The following is a 22,898-nucleotide window of genomic DNA, read 5'->3' as shown; positions in this document are numbered from 1 at the left end:
CGCCACTTTGGACAAGATTCATCAAGGAAATACTTAGCATGCCCTTGTTCAGTTCTAGCAATATACGGCACAGGAAAAAGCTTTTTTTTTTTTTTTTTCTATCGCCGTGACTGCATGCCATTCAAACGCTACCCATACCCACAACTTTCCGCACAAGCTCATAATGGAAGGTTTTATCAAAGAATTGCACCATAGCTATTAATATATGCGCCTGTCGCTCCTCGGGCCACCCCATTGCTTTTAAGGACGCTCCTAAATTCTCAGTGTGAGCACTGGAATAACTTCCTGGAAATTAGACTGGGTTTGTCACTGATTTAATATAACAATAATCCAAATTTGCATCACAATAATTATCAAACGTTCAATGGTTTTCTGCGGTAGTGAACTAACTGCGCAGTGCTAACTTTAAAAGCAAGAATTTGATGCTGATTGCAAGGTTAGACAATACCCAACAAACCCGCCGCGCTGGCGCAGTGGTTACGGCGCTCGACTACTGTTCCCAAGGATGCGGGATCGAATCCCGGCCTCGGTGGCCGCTTTTCGATGGAGGCGAAAAGCAAGGCGCCCGTGTGCTGTGCGATGTCAATGTACGTTAAAAAACACCAGGGGGCCGAAATCTCCGGAGCCCTCCACTACGGCGTCTCTCATAGCCTGAGTCACTTTGGGACGTTAAACCTCACAAACCAAACCAATACCCAACAATACGTTTATAACAGTATCTTACATTATTCCACAGTACCTCTCCAGGACTTATTAGACTGTTCAGGTTCTTTCGGATTTCTTAACACTCGATTTACCGAACATATCCCGTTCCCCCTTGAATGCCCATAAGACCCATTGCTTTGAATATTTCGAAATAACGAAACCAATTTCATGATCATTCGGAATCCTTCTCAATGAACCTTTCTTAGAAAAATGAAGTTGGAAAAAATGTTCATTTTTTGGTCTGGTTTGCAGAGTGCCCAAAAATGTACTGATTGCGAGCCTGTACGGTAATATCTCGGAGCACCTTCGACCCGCTTTTACCGAACTGCTTCGTGCAAAATGAGATTTCTAGTTTCGAATTGAATTCACCACATAGCCTGTGAAACGGTGGTTAATTTATTGCCTTTGTCTGCTCCGGCAGTTTGTTGAAACACACGAGGGGACGAAGGACGTGCTGGCCGCGCTTAAGAGCAGTCCATGCGGCCGTTGCTTACAAAACGCACGCAAGCAAAGGTCGTTGACTTCTATCCTTGGAGATAAATTTGTAGTCCGCTTGGACTGTTCTAATTGCGGTAACAATTTTTGCTGTTTCTTATCGTAGGCGCTAAAGGTGTCGATTGTTACCGCGAACAAGTTTCATTTTTGGCGCAATTACATTTTGCCAAAATGTTGCCGCTTCACCGTACAATCGAATTAAGTGACCGAGAAATGCCTCTCGATATAACGAAGTTCCCGATTGAACGAAATAATTCTTGGCTTCCAACCGCCTCGTTAAATCTAGTTTTAACTGTATTTCATTCAGCTCAGGAGTGATTCCTTAATTTTCTTTGTTGCAATCTAAAGGATACCTGAAAAAATCAATAAAAAAAGATCCATTTTTTAAGCTACATCAGTGCAGCGAAAATCCATTATAAGTATAGAAGATTTCCTACACTGGTGTAGCTGGCGTAGGTTAAACAAATGGCCCTAAAGTATATAGAGCAAGCGCATAAATGCATTTTATTACTCTTGATGACTACGTAACTTTGTGCGCGTGCACGTAGGCTGTAGAAGCCAGCAGGAGGAACAATCATATGTCATGGATGAATAAAGACGTGAGGAGCATTGTGGACATTCCACACGGTTATTTCACAATATGTTTGCAAGAGTTGTTGCCACTTTAACGATCTTGGCGCGTTTTTAATTCATACGTTGCTCCTTTGCCAAGGTTTCGCGCCTCATACACAAAACGAGCATCCTTTAAGAAAAGGAAAAAAAAAAAAGAACAAACCCTTGAAAGTCTGTTGCCATGACGGCAGACGTGGAGTCAATCGAAAGCTTTTAGTCTCTTAAATTTGCTATGCTAAACTTAAGCGACGAAGTGCAAGGTTGCTTTCAATTCCTTTTCGTTTCCCTTAAGTATCCACCAGCATCATTTAAAAGTGCTGATGAGTATCTGTAGCAATACGTAATGACTGGACTCTCTCAGCGTAGTTCAGCACGAAAAAGACTACCGGCTTTATTTCTTCGCTACCCTCGGAATAGCAAGACGCTCAAACGGTAGCAGCAGGCAACACTGTGGAGAAGGATGTTTCGCTGCTGGGGTTAATAGGGTGCCGGGGTGAGCGGGGTGAACGCAACAGTCGTCCATACCTTTTGGGTGTGCGACTGTGTTGTTGCTATGACCTTTGCAAATGCAGAATGTGGTCTCTGCTGAGACTCAGGCGGAGGGTGATGCTGTGGAATCCTGGGAATATATGAGGTATGTGCATTCGCAAGGAGTCTAGGCAGTGTACGTCGAACGCGGGTGGTCTTAGGCGAGGGCAATGCTTCCCAGTGTTCATGCGCTCCGAAAGAGACCCATATATCTGCGAAGTGCCTAACCCTGGACTCTTTGAAGGGCACGCAAATCATTCTTGCACGTGTTTGAAAGTATGGGTGTACTATACCGTACGAATACCAAAAATGATGTTCTGTGCAACTCTAGCATTACCTGAAGCGACGAGCCCCTTGATTTTGCGCCCAGAAATCGGATTAGGCGAGCGATAGATGTTAGCTTTTTTTTTTTTTTTTTTTTTTTTCACGAGTGTGTATCAGGATCCTTCAGAAACGATGAGATTTACAGTAAGAAATGATGTGACCGTCGATGCACATCGGATATGAAGTGATGTGTTTGTGTGTGGCATTTACACGCCACTAGCGGGCACTAGTGTGTGTGTGTGTGTGTGCGTGCGTGTGTGTGTGTTCACATTACGCGTAATTTAAGCTGCCACTCACTGTAGGCAATTATTTGACCAGCCATATTCAGGGCTACACTGAACCTATCTACCGCAGGGGCGCAGTTACTCTTGGGCTTGAGTAAATATATTCAGCAAGCTGAATTTGATCATTTATGACATATGAACCATACTTGGATCATAGGTACCCTCGACGAAAAACTGCGTCACACCTTATTCGAAGCGATTTGACCCAGCAAAACCTACACCGCAGTTAGGCCACTATATATGATGACGCTGAGTAGGTTCTGAAACTTCCAATATCACTGGAAGAACTTGGTTGACATTCCTGTCGTTATTTCTTAGTGCTTTCCCATACCAACCAGACACACATCTGAGGAATGTTTTGGTTTCAAACGAGCCATGTATTGCGTTTATTGTTCACAATTAACACACCACGCAGCTCAATTTCTACGACCTCGCGCATGCATACGTTCTTCACATGCAGAGCGTCAAGTAGCACAAGCTCTAACCAAACACTTTGCAGAGCTAGTCGTCTGTTGCACGTGGTTGCAATCTTGTTCCGATTTATCCTTTGTAGCATACCTCTTCGCTTGCCGTCGCTCCTGCCGTTCGGAATGGCAAGATAGGTCTTTCTGGACTGCTGCACCATACTTCTCGATTCACAATCCTTTACCACACTTTATTTATTTGTTGATTTATTTATTTATTTCAAACGCTAAGCATGACAAGGCACGCTGTGCTGCAGTCACGCCATATAAGTCGTCTTCTAACTACAGTACCGGACCGGTGCCCGGAAAGCAGCGGCAACATTCATGGCTGCTCGTGAGTTGTAAGCGCGGGGGAGTGAATCAGAGGCACGACGGGGAAGAGAAAACGTATGCGGCACTTTCCCAGTTACATGTATTAGCCTCAGCCTCTTGATGACCCACCGACGGGCCGTGGTCTAGTGCTATAGATACATTAGCATGAGCCCGCGGCGATAGAAACCAGCCTGTTTTATAAAAAAGGCTGATGTTTAAGCATACTGAAACCTCCTGGTTGTAACGAACTGAAGCACCCACCGCGATAGCTGAATGGTTAAGACACTTGGCCTCAGATCGGCGCCATGAGGAGAGGCTTACTCACACTCACGACCGGTGACATTCACTTCCACTCACCAGTACTCACACTTATGCCCGTTCATACTAGCATCCACTTACTCGCACTCATGCCCGCTAACGTTCACATCCACTCACTCGAACTCACATCTGATCATCGCCGCTGGCACTCACATACCCTCTCACACCCGCTCATTGGCATTCAAACTCATGCCCACTCACTCGTATACACTCACGTCGATCCACTCCCCCACATACATCCCTGTTCACAATCAGATCTACTCACCCACACTTATGTCTGTTCACATACATAGTGTACACACGCACCCACAATCGCCCTCTCACACTCACAGCCCTTAGACATCTCACTTTCACTCCCAGCTTCATGCAATCATTCACATCCATGCCCACTCATGCTCAGATCCAGTCCCTAGAATCTACACTCCGCTCGTGCCCCGCGCACTCATATCCACTCGTTCACTCTCAATTCCGCGTACACTCACTCACACTCACATCCACTCACGCTCAGGGCCACTAAATCTCATTCTCATTACCATTTATTACATTCGTATCCACTTACCCTCATCCATTTACACAAACGGACATTCGTGCTCTTGACCACTCACAATGATATCTGCACTCATTCCCGTTCATATGTATCCATAGAAGCCCACCCTGTGCATTCACACTTATTACCACTAACAGCCACCTACACACATGCACTCGTGATCACTAACACCTCCGCTCAAGCTACTATCCACTCTTGCTCATATACACTATTACGTTCTGGTCGCGCGCCTGTGGTATCTCACCGCTGCCAGCAGTTATTACATGCGGCGTGCGGCCCCTCGGTAGCGTTGGCCTGGCGGCTCCGTGGCTCGGCGGACGGCATCAACGGTCCCAGCAAAGACGAGGCGCGCGAAACAACCTTTACTACAACGTCATGAAGGAACGGGCAGAGAAGCTGACCCGGAGAGAATACAGACGCTCTCACACAGCTGGTGTCTAGCGTCGTGTCAACGGCGCGTCATAGTAGTCTCTGGCTCAGCGGAGTCGGCCGCTGCTTTTTATAGGTTTGCCAGTTCACAGGGAAAGGGGGAGCCCTCACAGGAAAGAGAGAGCCCAACACGTTTGGACAAGACGGGATGACTCAATCGCAGGTGGCGCGACCACATCTCCTCCACCTCCTGCAGACGGGCCGACGCACTCTCCCTCGAGCGCCTGGCTTGGCCGGCGTTTGCACACACACACGCACGCACACACATTTGGCGCGTGGCAAGATCACGTCGAGACTTGCCCGCGGGAGGAAGCGTTGGGCGGCCGATGGACGGCGCCGAAATGGCCGATCCGCTCGCTGTTCTGCCTGTTGCTATGCGGTGGCCGCATCAGCTGACACGCTTGTCGGTAGCGAAACGTGACAACACGCACACTCACGACCGCTCGCACTCACACACACACTACACTCACGACAGCTTGCACTCACATCCACTCACACACATGGCCACTCACCATAACGTCCCTCAGTGTTACTGCCACCCGCTCACATCCACTCCAGCACTCATATCCACTCTCAGTTCTGACAGACTGTAGTTGTAACTTACCGATTTAAATGCTATATTTGCAACCTTTTTCTTCTTGAATTTTTATTCTTGCAACTAAAAGTTTCGCTGCTCCTACAGTAGTCATCAATATTTGATGATAAATGTTTCTTTAACTCAGCGCGCAGATAGATGTGTTTTGACTTCTTTTCTTGAAACTAGATGGTACAAGGGACGCTATGACACGGCAAACTAATTTCACATTCATATCCACTCACACCTATTCACATAACTCACTCACGAGCACTCGCTTCCATTCGTGCACTCATAATCACCCACATTCATAGCATTCACACCCGCTCACACATTAGCGGCCACTCACGCATGTCCACTGATGCTCATTACCACGAACAGTCACTCACAAGCGACTACTTACTAGCCATTGCCACTCATAGGCACTTAATCGCAACCACGCTGACGTCCACTCGCACTCACATCAACTCGCCTGTTCTACTCACACTCATGCACGCTCATGCATACGCAACGAGGAAATCCAACGCTTTTTTCGTGCGAAACCGGAACTGAGCGCAAGCGACGCGCGAGAAGCTTGGTAGAAAAGCGACGCACGGTAAATACTAGCGCAGTTAATTAAAGTTACACCCGTTATTAGGCGACTTAATGTATGTACAGGGCTAGTCAAAAGTTCCCAGGCCACAGGTTTTGCTTTTGGTCGGCATATTCTGTCACTTGAGATCCCATTAAAGCTATAAATTATCTCAGAGGTTAGGCTAATGCTTCTTCGACCCTCCAAAGATAACTTTAAATTTGTTGGTGTGGTGGCTGCTTGAATATACTGCTCGGAAGCAGACCCTGTGGCCTGGGAGATTTTGACTACGCCTGTACATTATTTTGCCTTGTGGCTTGGGGCACGGGAAATGGGCAATCATTACCAATCACTGCCAACTCCGTGGTTGCTATTCTTCAGAGCGACGGAGCGCAATAAAGTATGAGCAAGACGGTGAAGCGCAAGACAATATTTTTACATCATCACTTTCTTCCTCGCCGTACGACTGCGACCCATTGCTGGGCTTCAAGGGTCACTTATCTCGTCACTAGCTTGGCGACCGCTTAGTAGGAGAGAACAAGAAAAGGAGCCCCTCAAAGCAGACCGGACAGAAACTTATGGCGGCGTCGATGACCGCCGGGGCCGCGGGGGAGGAAGTCTGGTCGTGTCCAGGCGGCTGAGCGTGACCGGGCCGCCGAGCCACTCGGTGAGACAAACGATCGGCCTCAGGGGGCAGGGCCGCGAAGGAGCTAGCCTGCCGTCGCTAATGAGGGCTCAGCGTGAACCTTCACCCGGAGAAGGGGGGAGACAGCTGCACGACCGACCTTGGCACCCCTGGGCATTGGCGACTTCGTGGCAGGCGAGGTCCTCCTTCTTGGAGCATCTGTCTGCCAGGATGGCAGGCTATATGAAATGGAGATCAAAGAATACTGACAGGATATATTGGTTGCAGGTTGCCAGCTACAGACGCACAAGTTTCTTCGAAATCTCAGCAATATGATACCCGGGAGCACTCTGTGAACCGAAAATAGTCCTACCGCTTCTTGTTGTACTTGTCTCTTAGAGAAGGCAGGCGTATCAGGAACTGGCAGAAAGTCAGGTGGACAAATGCAAATAGTAGTATTAAGGGGATGATGCCAACGTATCTGGGTACACTTAATTGGTGAGAAATTGGAAATCCATTTTTCCCTCAGTGAGCGTGGTTAGGCTGATGTTGATTTATGACACGAACCTTTCTTTCTTTATCGAAACTTGATGTGTAATTTTAGGAATGATCGAATTCAGAAATTTATGCTCCAGTGTACTTTAGCACGGCAATGCTTTCAGCCAAATGCTGTGGTTTCGGCTCCCACGGTTTGGGGCCTTAGACGACGTGGCACAAATCACATTAACTGACGTGCTGTAGCAAAACAGCGACCTATTCGGCGTTCCGTAGAATGGTGAAAGTCACATGACGACCATAATTCACTTGTATTGGCAACATTCGAGAAAGACGCTCTTTGGTTGTTCTATAGTGATCTGGAAACTATAGCTACTCTGTGAACGCGCCGGTCGCGTGGGATACGTGTACCCTCTCCTAATGCTTCAGCCCAGAGAAACCAAGGCTGAAGATTGTGGAGAAAAAATAATGAATTAATATATTGCTTAATGCATGCTAAAACGTATTTAAATAAATTGCTCTGTTCTCCGCGCAAATCAATTCTTGTTAAGAATAAAGCTCCGTCTGCCCGTGCCTCCAAAATTCTGTCTTGGCATTATCTCTCTCTCTCTCTCTCTCTCTCTCTCTCTCACACACACACACACACACACACACACACACACACACACACACACACACACACACACACACACACACACACACACACACACACACACACACACACACACACACACACACACACACACACACACACACACACACACACACACACACACACACACACACACACACACACACACACACACACACACACACACACACACACACACACACACACACACACACACACACACACACACACACACACACACACACACACACACACACACACACACACACACACACACACACACACACGCGCGCGCGCGCGCGCGCACTCAGAGAAAAAGAGAGAAAGGAAAATGTGAGGTGGCTATTTAATTTTTTTTTCTGATAGTTTGAACAATTTCCAATAACAAAACTATTGCTGACCTATAGGCTGTTATTTGTGGTTAACTTCTAAATCTTCACTTGGGCTTTTTTGTTTCTTGTCCCTTGTCTTCGTGTTCGTGCTGTTTATATTAATAATGAATAAGTACCAACTCGCCCAACAAAGTATCATGGTGTAGGGGAAGGCTTCCAAACTTTTTGAGCGAAGGGGGCTTTCAAGTTGCAATGACATCACACGATATGCAAAATTGGGCTGCCGCGGCAGATGGATCTAATCGAATGATTCTAAGCTCCGTAACTAAAATCCAAATCCGCTCAGCCACCGCGACTATAAAGCAGAACATGCGATGTTCCTATCCGGTGCTGAGTCTGCTGACGAACTTTGTTCGACAGTCGGGCGGAGCCGACATAACCCGTTGGTTTCTCAAGAGTTTATATTTCCTTTACAGTCCCATGCCCAAATTCGGAGAAATGCATTGTCGACCTCGCGTGAGGCGAAGTAGCTAGTGTTCCGGCCACGGTGCAAGGTACGTGGCTCGGACTAGCGTGCTGTCTGTCCCTTCCGAGTCATGCAATGCCTGCGGGAGCCATCGGTAAAGGATATGAGAGGCGTTCGTTGTTGCTACGCGCTCTCGTTCCTGAAAGGAGTCGCTTAACAGTTAGATAGACAGTACACGTTATAAGGCAGACGCACATAGAAAAGGAACTAGACACGATAAAACATCGCTACTGTTTGTGTCTCTTTTGTACGCGTGTTTTGTCTGCGTGTACTGTGTTCCTAAAACGTGATTCACTACACAATGAACCGACAACAAGCCGCCACCTTTCACTCTGATCCAACGAGGGCGGCATGTCGAAATGTCTTCTTTGCGGCGTAATGAACATCCGCCCGAGAGTGTCACACTCGCATGAAGCGAATAGAAGTTAGCATTTATAACTCCACAGCTCTCTTGCTGACAGGCTTTTCGACGAGAGCAAGATAACCTTCCAGGTTTTCCACTGAGCGTATGCTGCTTTGTCATGGGTTGCTCTTCCATGCTTTCAAGGTGCCTTTAGGATGGGATCATGACGGATTGCGGATTACTCGTGAAAAGGCGATGCGTCGTCATCCCTTCCATCGTTGCTCCGTGCATGACAAGCCCATCAAGCCCATCGTAGATTGAACTGCAGTTGAGAGAGTCAACGGAGCATATTAGCATATTACCCCCCCCCCCCCCCCCCCCCGCCTTTTTTACGACGCAAGTTTCGTTTTTCAAATATGAGGAGAGTGACTACTCTTTAAATCGCCCTCGGTCACAACATACGGCGAGAACAGACCAATGAAACGCACAACAACTGCTCTCTGGGAACGTTTTATTTTTAACAGATGCTTGCTTTGCACCACATACATTTAGATTCTACTCGAACTTTTATTTTATTTTTACTTTAGGAAGGGATGCCATAGAGGCGACGATGACAAGCTAAGCTTCCTAAAATCTAATACAAAGCGTCGCCGCATGTGAAAAAAAATCGATCTTTTTTGGACAAGTGTGGTTCGTTTGATATAATTTATCTCGACTTAGAAGCTGGCGTGTGTTCGATATTTAAATAGACCGCGATGCCGTTGTCATAAAAAAATACGGCACGAATGGCACGCACGCAAAGAGTGTCCTGTTAATCCAAAGTATTTATGTAAAGCCCCGAATATTTTTCAATTGTGGATAAATTACTCATTAGCGTTGACATGAGGGCAGCCATTTAGCTAGAAGGAGCCATACGGCTTTCCCATAAGCGTGGCAGTTAAAGAAAAACTCTTCCTGCTCCGACGAATCAATCTGGCCTCGTTCTGCTATCTGCTAGCCGTACTGGTATAGCTTTGTCTTGTTGGAGCTCAGTGATCTTCGGTCCATTCCAGGAATTTAGCCTCCTGGAATTTTCGGTCCCAACTATGCCGAAAGGAAGAAGTGTATTTGGGTGGTCTTCAGGAAACTTTATGGATTTATCTAGAAAATGAGACTTCTTCAGCCAAAGTCTGGCTAAACGTCAAGATCATGGCCTTGGTGAACTGCAGTCCTGGCTACAAACGCAGGAAAGAAATGAAAATAACAACGCAATGGATGGCAGCGCATAAAACATGTCCTTACGGCCGCCTGAGCCTTATAAAAATACGACAGTCACAGATAATGCTCAAATGTGTCAGACACCCTCTCTTTTGTAGCGAGAGCTGCATTGGCCACATTCTCGCTATTTCGCCGTGCCTGTCCAAAAAGCGAAGTAAGAAGAAGTCGTTGGAGGCGATAGCTGGCAGCTGACATGGCCGAGCACTATACTGGACGTAGGGCTTCCTGACATTACGTTTGACAAGAGCTGCCAACTCGGGCGTCTCCTTTCATATGGGAGGGTGATATCACAATCAGCCTGCCAAAACCCTTGCATTCACGTTATCCCTAGGCCACGCAGGCACGTTCATACGGCTCGGTTAAAACGGGGTTTTATATAAAGGATGGTAGCTTACGCTATCGCGTCATCGCGAAGGTGGGAGTGAAAACAGAGAGAAAGAGGTGCCGTAGTGGACGGTGTCGGGCCACCTAATGCAGGCTTTCGCCTTATCGCATTTTGGTGGTTAAAAGTGCCTACTATGCCATAAATAAAGCTGATACCACAGACTATACTATGTGCAAAGGCAATGTGTTTCTTTTGAATCCAAACCTAAGCATAGCTATGAAGATAGCTCTCGTGTAACTCTAGATTTAACCACAAGCTAAACCATAGCCAATTTTTAAAGGCGGCGACTGCAGGGGAAAAAAAAAAGGAAATATTTTTATACAAGGTGACATGGTGATCAGCGCTGAGTTTCACCACGACTTTCTCCAAAGTGTGCTAGCATTATTTTTTTTTTTATTCAGTCAGAATGTTTACCATCAGGCGTATAGAGAGAGGGGGAGAGGGAGAAAGAGATGTAGAATATAAGAAGGAGTGCAGAAACATGATGGCATTGTCGTTCGTTGTTTCATGCATTACTGCCCTGAATGTTACGACATCGCTGAGCGCCCAGATGTTTAGCTTGTCTCGGGTTGTATCTCGCGTATTCTCCAGTGGTGGCACCTATATAACCAATATACAATTAGCCCGCGATTACATTTTTTATACGTTGTGTCTGTCACACGAATCGTATGTTGGCAGCGCTTAACTTTAACTGGGCGATCTATACGACATTCGAGCCTTGACGACTACTATTTGCCGAATTTCTGCACTCTATAGCCTTCAGTATTCGAGATTAATTCTGTAAAGTAAGCCAGAAAAAGAAATGCGAGATTTTCGATATTTTTGCAGTAATAGGCAGATATTTTTATGCCTAAATGAGGGAAATTTATGCTACAGTTTGAACATCCCTGGTTCATGGTCCCCCGGTTTGGTGGTTGCCGCGAACTCGGTCACTGGAAGAAGACAAATTTTTGTCCTCCTGCGAGGCTTTTGGGAAAGTTGCATAGATTTCCCTTGTATCCGCCTGGTCGCCCACTTCGGTGGGCGTTAATGAATTGCTCCCTACTTAGGCGTCCTGTTGTGTTCAATTCTTGGCAAATACATTTGAAAATCCCGCGACAGAAAAATGTTGACGAGACATGCTAGCGCACACGAGCTTTACATGCGGTTTCAAATGTTTTAAATGCTGTTATAGGGCCAACAACCCCAGCTTTAAAAAGGCTAGTTTTTAGTTAACCAGTCGATGCCTCAATTCCAGACGACTCGATGTCCCCCATAGCGAAGAATTGCAGCCGGAAGATATTCTGCATCCTCCTAATTTCATAGGACAATGTCTACACGACGCCGGTGTCCAAGTGAAACATCTGAACATGCTGCTGTTGCCGGACGTGCTTGGACAAAAGGAACCAGAGTGGGAGGAGGCGACAAGCTGAGAGCACCCACCTTTCATGAGTGGGACTTACAATGTGACCAAACAGTCATGCCAAGGAGGTCTACAGGAGCTTGTTGAATTGGTTCGTTACCCATCCGTATGTAAGGAAGGCACACAAATGAAATTTCCTGGAAGCAGGTGCAGAGCACCCCGGCATTGCATGATGCCTGGTGGCATGCGTTTTCTGCTCACGCGTTGTAGGCAATGAAAACGACGTTTGATACTTTGGAACGTGTCTTTCGTGAACGCGCAATTTGGCCACGCTAAATTCGTTATCTTTTCTTTCTCTCCTTTGGTTACGTTGCTTGTTTACCACCAGCGACGTGAGGCCTAATTATTTTGAGATGTGAGAGAAGGCAGCCTCTCTCATAGCCCGAGTCGCTTTGGGACGTTAAACCCCATAAACCAAACCGCGAGAGAGAACGGCCAGATTTCTTTGGGATGATTGCAGCCACGCCCGACCGTTTCTACAATATCGTAGATTAACCCTAAGAAAAATTCTAGCACACTTTTCTCACGCCAGCGCTCGCGTTCCAGCGTAGGTGCTGGCGCAGGCGCTTTGCGGGAGCTTGTGACAGAACTCAATTCCCTGTGAAGGATGATCTTTTTTTTCCTTAAAGGTTAAATAGAACCCCACCGCTTTCCTGTGGAATCTCCCTAAAGTACATACTATGATAACACTGATGAGCCTATAAAGGCGTTCGCCCTAAAAATCTCATCCAGAGGCGCGGCAATAGGGCGCGCGCAGCCACCAGCAGTGCCTGCGCTGCCGAATCTCCCGCAAACCGCCTGCGCCAGCACCTACGCTGGAACGCCAGCGTCGGCGTGAGAAAAGTGGGCTAGCATTTTTTTCTTAGCGTAAATAATGACACATGTAGGATAAAATAACGTAAAAAGTAATCCCTCTTGAGAATCGCCGATTCATACCAAGTAGCTGGTAGAAGTGATAGCTGCGATATAAGCAATTTCCCCCTCACAGCCGCATAGCAGCTGCATTGTAATAGCAGCTGCCGCTGGTGCAGCGCGGCTTAACAGATGATAGCTCCGGTGCCGCGGCGTTGTTAAACTTAATCATATTTTTATTATATGATGTACTAATAGGGTTAACAAAGGGGCTCTGTAGCCAATTTCAAATTGCCGTCCGCAGTGGCTTCGATACGAAACAAACAAGGCCTATAGCGGCGACCAGGGAGCGAACGGTCGAGCGCCGTCACCCGCAGCGCACACGGGTGGCACCGCTACGGTAGACTCGCGACATTTGGTGCTGCGAGGGTTGAGAACATGCCTACTTTCGTGATGTGGCTGAAGCGGGACCTTTCTTTAGGTATTTTTACGTAATTAACCGGTGTGCACGCTACACAAGCGATGCTGCAAACACATGACGGGGCATGTACGCGGTCGCTGCGCCGTCCATCGGCACTCGAGCGGGGTAGGACGTAACAGCAAAAGCCGCCTATTTTATGAATTGATTTTAAAACATGATCTAAAGTGCAAATTGGCAGTGGTAAAGAGTGGGACATGAGCCCACTGGGCGCAAATAGTTGTGCCGATGGGACAGGGATCTGTTCCGCCATCGGATAAGTCCGCCTCGTGCGGCAAAAGCCCATTATGTGGCCCTTTTTGGGACCTATGACCTCTTTCCCAGTCATTTCACCCCAAAATAGCCGAGCAAGAGGCCGGGGGAAAGCTTGTACCCATTGAAAAACCGGTGGGTATACGGCAGCACCAGGGATACAACCTGCTACCTCCCGAATTCGGGGCGGATGCTCTACCACATGGCCCTTTGAAATGCCAGGCATACTCTCCGGCGCTCACTGAACTCAGCCACGCTTGAAATTTTGTGATTTATACTTTAAGCTTGAGAAACGAAGATGTTTGTCAACAGCTAGTGAGCCCAGGGCTGATAACAAGCAGCGAATAGCTCCTCCTGGCTTACATTCGTATTCAGTGGAACAAACAAGGTAGCTCCACAGCAATAACACTCTATGTGTGGCTAAGCCAGAGTTGCAGGGTACAATCCCGCTTTGATGATACCTCTGTACTGGAGCTTTCAAAAAATGTGTGGACGCAAAGCAATGAGTCCTGAATAGAACAAGAAAATGAATGGAATGAAAAAAAGAAAGGAAGAAATAAGTTCAATTACACAGCTAATTTTGATTTGTTTTCTTTACTGAAAATCGCTATTAAGGTGATGTTTCGCAGCAGGAGTTGTGAAATGCCGACAGAATGGCCTTTTGTTTTTTCTTTCTTTCTTTCTTTCTTTCTTTCTTTCTTTCTTTCTTTCTTTCTTTCTTTCTTTCTTTCTTTCTTTCTTTCTTTCTTTCTTTCTTTCTTTCTTTCTTTCTTTCTTTCTTTCTTTCTTTCTTTCTTTCTTTCTTTCTTTCTTTCTTTCTTTCTTTCTTTCTTTCTTTCTTTCTTTCTTTCTTTCTCGACCTTACGGGATGCTTTTAAAAATGCACCAGACTTCAACGCTGCCAAGTGAGTACGTGAAAACGCAAAGTTTCTTGAGCGAAGTTATATCAGTATTTTATCAAATGTTTCTGCAGAATAAGAAAACTTCCGGTTTTCGTCATGCTATTTGGCGCTAACCGTATAGGCCAGGTATGGGTGCAAACTGCAATGCCTGACCTAGACATGGAAAGAAACGTGGGCAAGCGTAACTTGAAGAGTGAGTCTTCTGAAGGTTGTGCGGATAGCGTGTACAGGATACCGCAAGGTGCGTCCGGGGCAGACAGGGCAGTAACTGAATTACAGCAATTAAATGACTTTACTTTAATTACTTTTTCCGATAATTTGTAATATAATGAATTACCTTTCGGTTTGGTAATTTAGTAATGTAATGAACTACTTTTTGGCAGTAATTTCGCTGCGAAAGTAATTAATTCCTTCTTTTACTAAGCGGCAGCACTACTCCTTCAATAGACAACACAATAAACTACCGCGAAAGCAGGAACGACGTGCGAAAAGCCAAAGCCTGCGTAACGGATCAGCAAAAAGAGACAGAATTGAGCAGAACAGTGCGTCGGAGGCCTTCTGTGTATCAGGGTCAGTTAGTGCGGCTATCCCACAGGTAATTGCAGCCATTCTCCAAGCAGCAGGATACAAGACGTAGAGGGAATTACAAAAGGACATATGATGCAAGAAGGCCGGAGTAGAAAACTAGCTGGGAGCGCGACGCGGTGTCACTCCCTGTATCGTCACCACGGGGCGTGGGAGGGTTGGAGTTGGGGGAGACAGGCGGAAGGGTCGATGGCGTGAGCATTACTGAGCGTAAGGTGCCGAAGTCAATCCATGGGACTACGGTAGCAATAAATAACCTAGCTTCTTCGGGCCCTTCAAATGGTGGAGACAGCGTCGTGCCAGCAAGACGTTGGGTTCACCACTCACTTCACGACCTTTCGGCCATGATTCTGATTTTGTTGTTTTGCTGCGGCTGTGTTATTTTTGTAATGGCAAATGCTGTAGGAAAGAGGGAAGGTATAGTTCTCTGGGACGGAATTTGCCGGGAAAGAGAAAGAATGGGTGCGCTTTGCGTCTGGAGACAAGTTGTTTTGTTTACTAGCTTAATTAGGTTTTGCATGGATGAGAACTAGAAAGTAATTAGAAAGTAATTGAATTACTCAGTAGAAGTAATTGTGATGCAATTTCATTACCATTTGGTGGCATTAATTAGTAATGTCATTTTAAATAATTTTATGTGATTCTCAGCAAGGTAGTTAGTAATGCAATTTAATTCCTCTTAAAAATAACTCTGTCATGTAAGGTCTAGAACCAGATTTAAGCTAGTTAATACACGGGGAGACATTGGCTGCTTGACGCGACTGCGGACTAATAAAGTGGGGTGCTGGAGGCATGGTGGGCTAAGCATTGACATTTTGTTTATTGTTTTTTGCCACCTTATTACAATTTGTGGTGTGCCGGCTAAGTGCCTATTCTGGTTGATTGCTTCATATATATTTTTTTTCTCGTATCCTCACCTTACAATGCTCCAGAGGAAATTTAAAAGTTCCACTTTCAACCCCTTTCTCGTAACAACACCAGCATAACTGACCAACCCCGTTGTGGTGGCTCAGTGGTTAGGGCGCTCGGCTGCTCAGCCTCGGGTTCGATCCCGGTTGAGGCGGAAGCGCTTCGACGGTGGCTAACGCAAGGAGGTTGTGTGCTGATCAATGTAAGTGCATGTTAAAGAACCCCGGGTTGTCGAAATGAATCCAGGCATTTATTCTACGGCGTCCCTCATTACCCATGTGTCGTCGGTTTGGAACGCTAAGCCGCATATACCACAACCACGACCACCACCAGCGCATATGGCAATGATGACACTGGTAATGAGTGATGCGCTAGGCGCAGAACGACAACGTTGTGCGGTAGTCATGGTTAGTTTTCACATTCCCGCTTTCTTTATAACGTCCTCCTCTATCTACCCTTAAGTCCTGCCATTCATGCGTAACCTTGTTACGCGACTAGCTGAGATAATTCTTGGCGCATCTACTAAGCGTTAAAGGAGAAGATATAGAAAGAAAGGAAACAATTTTTTTAGTTCACTGATATAGGTTTGTTTTTTGTTTTGTTTTGTAGGGTTTAACGTCCAAACGCGACTCAGGCAATGAGAGACGCCGTAGTGGAGGACTCCGGAAATTTCGACCACCTGGGGTTCTTTAACGTGCACTGACATCGCATAGCACACGGACGCCTTGCTTTTCGCCTCCATCGAAAAGCGGCCACTGAGGCCGGGATTCGATCCTGAGTCCTTGGGCACAGTAGTCGAGCGCCGTAACCATTGCGCCACCTCAGCGGGCTTACTGATATAAGGAACGGTCTTTGAGTACGCGGCGTTCAGTATTTCGACCAGTCTTTCCGTTCTTTTATGCTTGGCCGAGGCCCAAGATGGATGAAAAAGGAAAGGACTCTAGAATTTTCTTCGCACAAGGGAATCAGATGAGGTACTTACGTGTGAGCAAAGAAAGCACCGGAGGCTCAAGTGGGAGAATAAAAGGCGCACTTGTCGCCTGGAGACAACTTCAAGAATTTTTCACCCGCCTCGGCGCTTCACGACTTAAAGAAACGGCCATTTTCGCGCGACCAAACGCGAGAGCAGTCATCGGCGTACTGCCACAAGCGTTCCCGGTCGTTGTTCCTCGCGCAATACAAGAAAGCGCTGCGCGGTAATGTCGGCGCCAGCGATAATTCAAGTGGCGGCAGGCGGGTAGGCCGCGTTCAACGTCTACAGACGCGAGGCTCATAATCCGTGGACATGAAGGAGCACCGTACCCTTATCGCCACCTCTCGCTGCGAGAGTCGCTCCTGCCGACGCAGCAGCAGCTCTCCGCCAGAGGAGGGAAATCAAGATTGCGGGAATTAATCTCCGGCAGCCACTGGGGACAAAGACCCACGTGTATGTGCGCACCTCTGTGTTTCTTGTTTGCTTGCACTCTGGGCCGCCGAGGCCATTTGTCGGACCGTCGAGACGACGCCTAGCGGCGCACTGCGCTTCCGCCACCATGGCGCCCTCGGAAAGAAAACGCCCGGATATTAAGCGCACCTCAGAGGAGCGTGGAAATGGCAGCGACAGCTGTCCTTCTCCCTCCCTCCCTCAGCTGGCCTCTCTATATAACATGAGCACCTGTTAAAATGTGAAAGCAAATGTTTTAAAGCTGTTTTGATCGAAAGACCCGTCGGCGGCGTGCTACTTTCACTCTTCAGTTCAGTTCAGTTCAGTTCAGTTCAGGCGTTCAGTCGTGTCCGACTATTCGTGACCCTATGAACCATGTCACGCCACGCTTTCCGGTCTCTCACTATCTTCTTAACATCACATAACTTCATCTGCAGTGCCTCGAGGATGCCATCTAACCATCGCGTTCGCTGCCTACCCTTCTCCGGCGACCCTCAACCTTTCCCAACATCAAATCTTTCTCCAGCGACTCCTCTCTTCTCATCAGATGACCAAAGTAGCTGAGCTTTAACTTTAGAATTTAACCCTCCAATGAGCAGTCAGGGTTTATGGTCGACAATATAGACTGATTTGATCTCGCAGTCCAAGGAACTCTCAAGAGTCTTCGCCAGCACCACAATTCAAACGCGTCAATTCTTCGGCGGTCAGCCTTTTTCGCAGTCCAACTCTCGCATCCATACATCACAACTGGAAAGACCATAGCACGAGTTATACGGATCTTGGTTGGCAGACTAATGTCTCTGCTCTGCCAGAGTAACAGAGCGGTCGCATGCGGAAATGGAGAAATATGGCCCTTGCGTGTGAGGGGAGTAGTCCGGAGCTCGCGACAATTGCACCCTCTAAGCTCTTGTTTGTGCGTTCCTCTTCGTATTCATACGTCAGTTCACACGTGGAGAGCGGGAAATCCACATCGGCTGGGTCTACGGGCGAGTCTTCCTCACGTTCTCTGCTGGCCGTGGCGCTTCTTCCTCAAGCAGTTGTCCGTCCAACAAGTCGCAACGCCTGGTCGACATATGTGATGCTTTGAAGTAACGTGTGCGTTGTTAGAGTAAATCTTGATTCCGTCGGCAACGCGACAACAACCGTCGAAATGCGATTCGAAGCATCTCTTTGTGCGGGACCTGAGTGCCACGCGTCGACGAAAGAGCTGTGGAGGTGGATTCCAGCATGGGGGTGAATTCTTGCATAAGCACAGGATATGCGACCATGCCGGCGTTGTAAGTTGCAATTCTTGCAATTTGAAGTGACTGCCTCTAATGCCGAAGTGTCCAAGCAGCCATTAGTAGATAAGGCCGTGCCATTCATTGACTGAGCAATGATGTAACGGGTTTCCGTGACCCTCGTGAGAGCCACGACGAAGAGCACTATGTAAGCTCAATGGCGACACGAAATGGAAGTCTACGAAAAACGGCCTCGTGTTCAACGTAGACTTTGCGCGTTAGTACGTCTTGTATACGTTGAAACGCGTTTGCATACGCTGTTCTATATGCAACAAACAGTCAATCCCCCTCCCCTCCTCCTCTAACATTCGAAACAGAAAAGAGGCCGCGCAAACAGAAAACATGGACACAGAGATGAAGGTAGCGCGTTTAGTACGTCTTGTATACATTGAAACGCACTTCTATACGCCCTCCTCTCCTCCTCTTCTATCATTTAAAACAGAAAAGAGATCGCGCAAACCGAAAACAGGGACACAGAGAAGAAGGTAGAATGGACTCTAAGTTGTCTCTTTGCGTCGTTGGGTTCGGTTTGCTCTGCTGCTCCTGTTTCTTGAGTAACAAACCGTGAAGTGCAGCAATGCGCACTGCAAGTCTTAGCACGACTAAATAATGTTTAGAGCTATTGCGAGCTTAACGAAGAATGGGCGCTGCCGCATCTATATCCTATGTAGTATTGCTAGGTTGACATGTGGAGCCCATTTCATGCCAATTTCAAATTCGAGTTGTCATTATTATTGTGCTTATGACCCAACTCGTCCTGATAAAGCACTTCGCTCGTTGCCGAAATGCCCGTCAAAGCATTTCTTTTCGACCCGGCTACGAATTAAAAAGGCTGAGAATTGTGAAAATTGCGATCATGGGTGCGCTTAAAGGCTTTCGACCTATTCACTGTTTTATAACAGGCTTAGCGCTCGCAGCGCCGCGTGGGTACTTATGTATGCGCGATCATTACCCTGTTCGTGCTCCATAGAAGCTGATCGTCCTGACACTGGGTCACCGCATTATCTTTTCTTGGCCGACAGGTGCGGTGAATGAGTGAACAGAGAAAAAGTGCACCGCTTTCACAGTCGATCGCAATCTCTTCTGAAGTTCATTTACGTCGTTCTGCTGAAAACGAATACCGGTTCCTGCGGCGAGTCTCGCCGACAAGAAAGGCATGCGCGATCGACCACGAAACAAACACACCCCAGCATCTACGGTCTCATTTTGCGTGAGAAGCCACTGCTGCCACTGATAGGGCGAGAGGGGGAGCTTCGCTCTCTTCCGTTCGTTCCACCGGTAGACGTTGCCTCGTATATCGAAATCCCTTGTCGGCCTTCCGTTCCGCTCGGGCTGTAACACGGGCCTCTTCGATGGTTGATGGAATCGGTGCGACGGGCGCCATACATCACTCTGGATGTCGCAGCACCACTCGAGTCTCTTTGTTTACGGTCGAAACGGGCCGCGCTCGCTCGCCCGACCTGCTTCGTATAGCACGATCCATCAAATCAAAGCAGCGCGCGTGCGTTGCCCAACGTTCGCCAGCGCTCACCGAGGAAGCGGTGGCACCCCCCGCTATACAGTCGCCTCTGCACCAGTGGCGTAGTAGTCGATGTAAAGACCGGTGCCACCCACCCTCGCTTTTAAGAAGCCGGTTCCTGTATGTCGTGATACGGCCGCTCAATTCAGTCTTGAATAGATTGCTTTAGATTTGTGTGCCCAAGGATAAAAAAAAAAAAAGAAAAGAAAAACGAGGTCCTTAGCGACGTGCGACCAACGTTGCTTCGATCGTTCTAAATAAACGTATAAATATTCACTAATCTGACTCTGTCGTACTTTATTGATCCTGTCCCGGCAGCCATTGATGACGGTTGCTGATGGTCTCAATGTTAGCTTTTGTCAACCCGATTCAGCGATCACTGCGAAAGACGCGAGATTTGCTGAAGAGAAAGAAGCTCGTTGTGTACCGTGAGGATGTTTGATGTTTGAATAATTTGCGACATTGTGCTCCGTGATTGTCCCGCTGCCTTAGTAATCAGTAGGCTTAACGGACGGAAGGCCATAGAGGTGAACAGCATGTACGTGGTGGCGCAAATACGTCGGTGGTGCAAGCATAGGTTGATGGCATGTCCTTATTTCTTTATGTCCTTATTAAGTCCTTGTTTCCATTAGATCGTTGTGCTGAAAAGGTCGACCTCTACGATGCCTGTGTAATTCGCTGCCAAGCTTTTCTCGCTAACTCGATAGTTCCTGTTTTTTCTTGTTCTTATTTTTGCGCGAACAAAGCTGCACAACAAGTAAATCGAAACGAGTGACTGGTTCAGATCAATGCATTTAAAACATTTCTATTTGTGTGAATCGCTAAATCAGAAACTGTGGCTAGGAGGGGTCCTTCGTAGTATAAAAGAAGCAAAAATTGAAGAAAAAAAAATTGAAAAAGAAAACGAAAAAAAAAAAAAAAAAAAACGAATGCTGATGGGCTGATGAGTTATGTGAGACTCTGGGGCATGGAACTTTCGGGTGTCAATCCCCCTTCCCATTTGACAACAGCAGGAAGAGACAACGCGCGCTCTAGAGACAGAAGAAGATCGCGCTGCACGAGTCGAGAAGCGTCGGAACAGCTAGAAGAAGTAGCTCAGCTTCCCAGAGTGACTCTACAACAACTATGGAAGAGGCCGGTTCAATTTCTGCTTCTCGAGAAGAAGCTAAACAGCAGCGATGGAATGAGACGAAGCGTAGACGACGTGCTGAAGAAACGGAAGAAGAACGTGCAAGAAGACTCGAGGAACGGCGACTCGCCGATACATCTAAACGAGCTCGCTTGCACTCTGATGGTGCGGCATCCGAAGAAGAAGCATCAAGTTCAACATCTATAGCGATTATCCAAGTTAACTCCGCTGCCTCGTGCAGACAGAAGAGAAAATAGAGAAGAAGAAAAGGAAGAGGGAGAGAAAGACGTGCGCCGCAACAGCCGTTGTCCACCACTGAAGCGGTGGCGGGCGCAATGACGGCCTACAACAGATGAAAATTCGGTGGCAGGCTAGCCCCCGCCGCAAGCGGCGGTGAGCTACCTGTCCCAGCCCCATCAGAGGAGTCTGCTCGCAGCACATGGACGCCTACTCGTTTTGCCTTTGTAATAATATTTGGTTCACGAGAAAGGAAAGGCGCAGTATCGGCACACTTGTTCTGTGGACTCCTGAACCGCGCCGTAAGGAAAAGGAGGAAGGTGGGAGGGAAAGTGGAAAGAAAGAGGAGCCGTAGTGGAGGGCTCCGGGGTAATTTCGACCACCTGAGGACATTAATGTGAAGTGACATTGCACAGCACACGGACGACGCTAGGTTTCGCCTCCATCGAAACGCAGCCGCCGGCGGTCGGGTTCGAACCAGGGTACTCCGGCGCAGTAGTCGGGCAATCTAGAACCCATATTTGTTCATCTCATTTTTTTTATGTGCAGTAGGGCAGTGCGTACCAACTTGCTCAAATTTCTCGGTTGCTTGAGGTGCGACATAGCTGGTGCAGTTCACTTCTGCCCCCGAGGCGGCCTTAGTGCTTGGAAATATTTTGGCTGCTTCTGCTCAGGAGTGCACGCGACTCCTTGCGCTCTGTCGCAAGCTGATCACGCCAGTGCTTAGCGCTCCTCGCTAATCGTTTCGTCATTCCTTTGTTTGGGGTTTCGCTTTTTCGTCTACCTTGCTTTCGGCGGCTGCAGCGTATACCTCGCCTCGCACTGGGTGTATATATATTTTTTTTCTTTCGCATCTAAAAGCGCAGGTCGTGAGCTCGAATATGCAACTTCCTGCGCGGCGGACGGTCCGGAAATACAGGCGCGCACTACACGTAGGCCTCCATTAGTCTAACGGATAAATGCTGCCCAGAATGCACATATCCCCTACGATTTGGTTGGGCAGCTTCTTTTTGTTGCTCCCATAATACCACCATCTAGGCTTTGCAGGTTTGTCGCGAGCGAAGGCTGGCCTAGGGTACAGTTCCGACCAAGCTGCGAGTAGTTACTAACCCCCCCCCCCCCCCCCCCCCCTCCCATTCCCATCTGTCCGACCCTTTCCTCTCCTGAGCAAGC

Source organism: Amblyomma maculatum, chromosome 6 (assembly GCF_055883805.1).
Source record: "Amblyomma maculatum isolate TAMU_Amacu chromosome 6, ASM5588380v1, whole genome shotgun sequence".
Lineage (NCBI taxonomy): Eukaryota > Metazoa > Arthropoda > Arachnida > Ixodida > Ixodidae > Amblyomma > Amblyomma maculatum.
The sequence above is the reverse complement of the archived record's forward strand: the minus strand, read 5'-3'. Positions refer to the sequence as shown.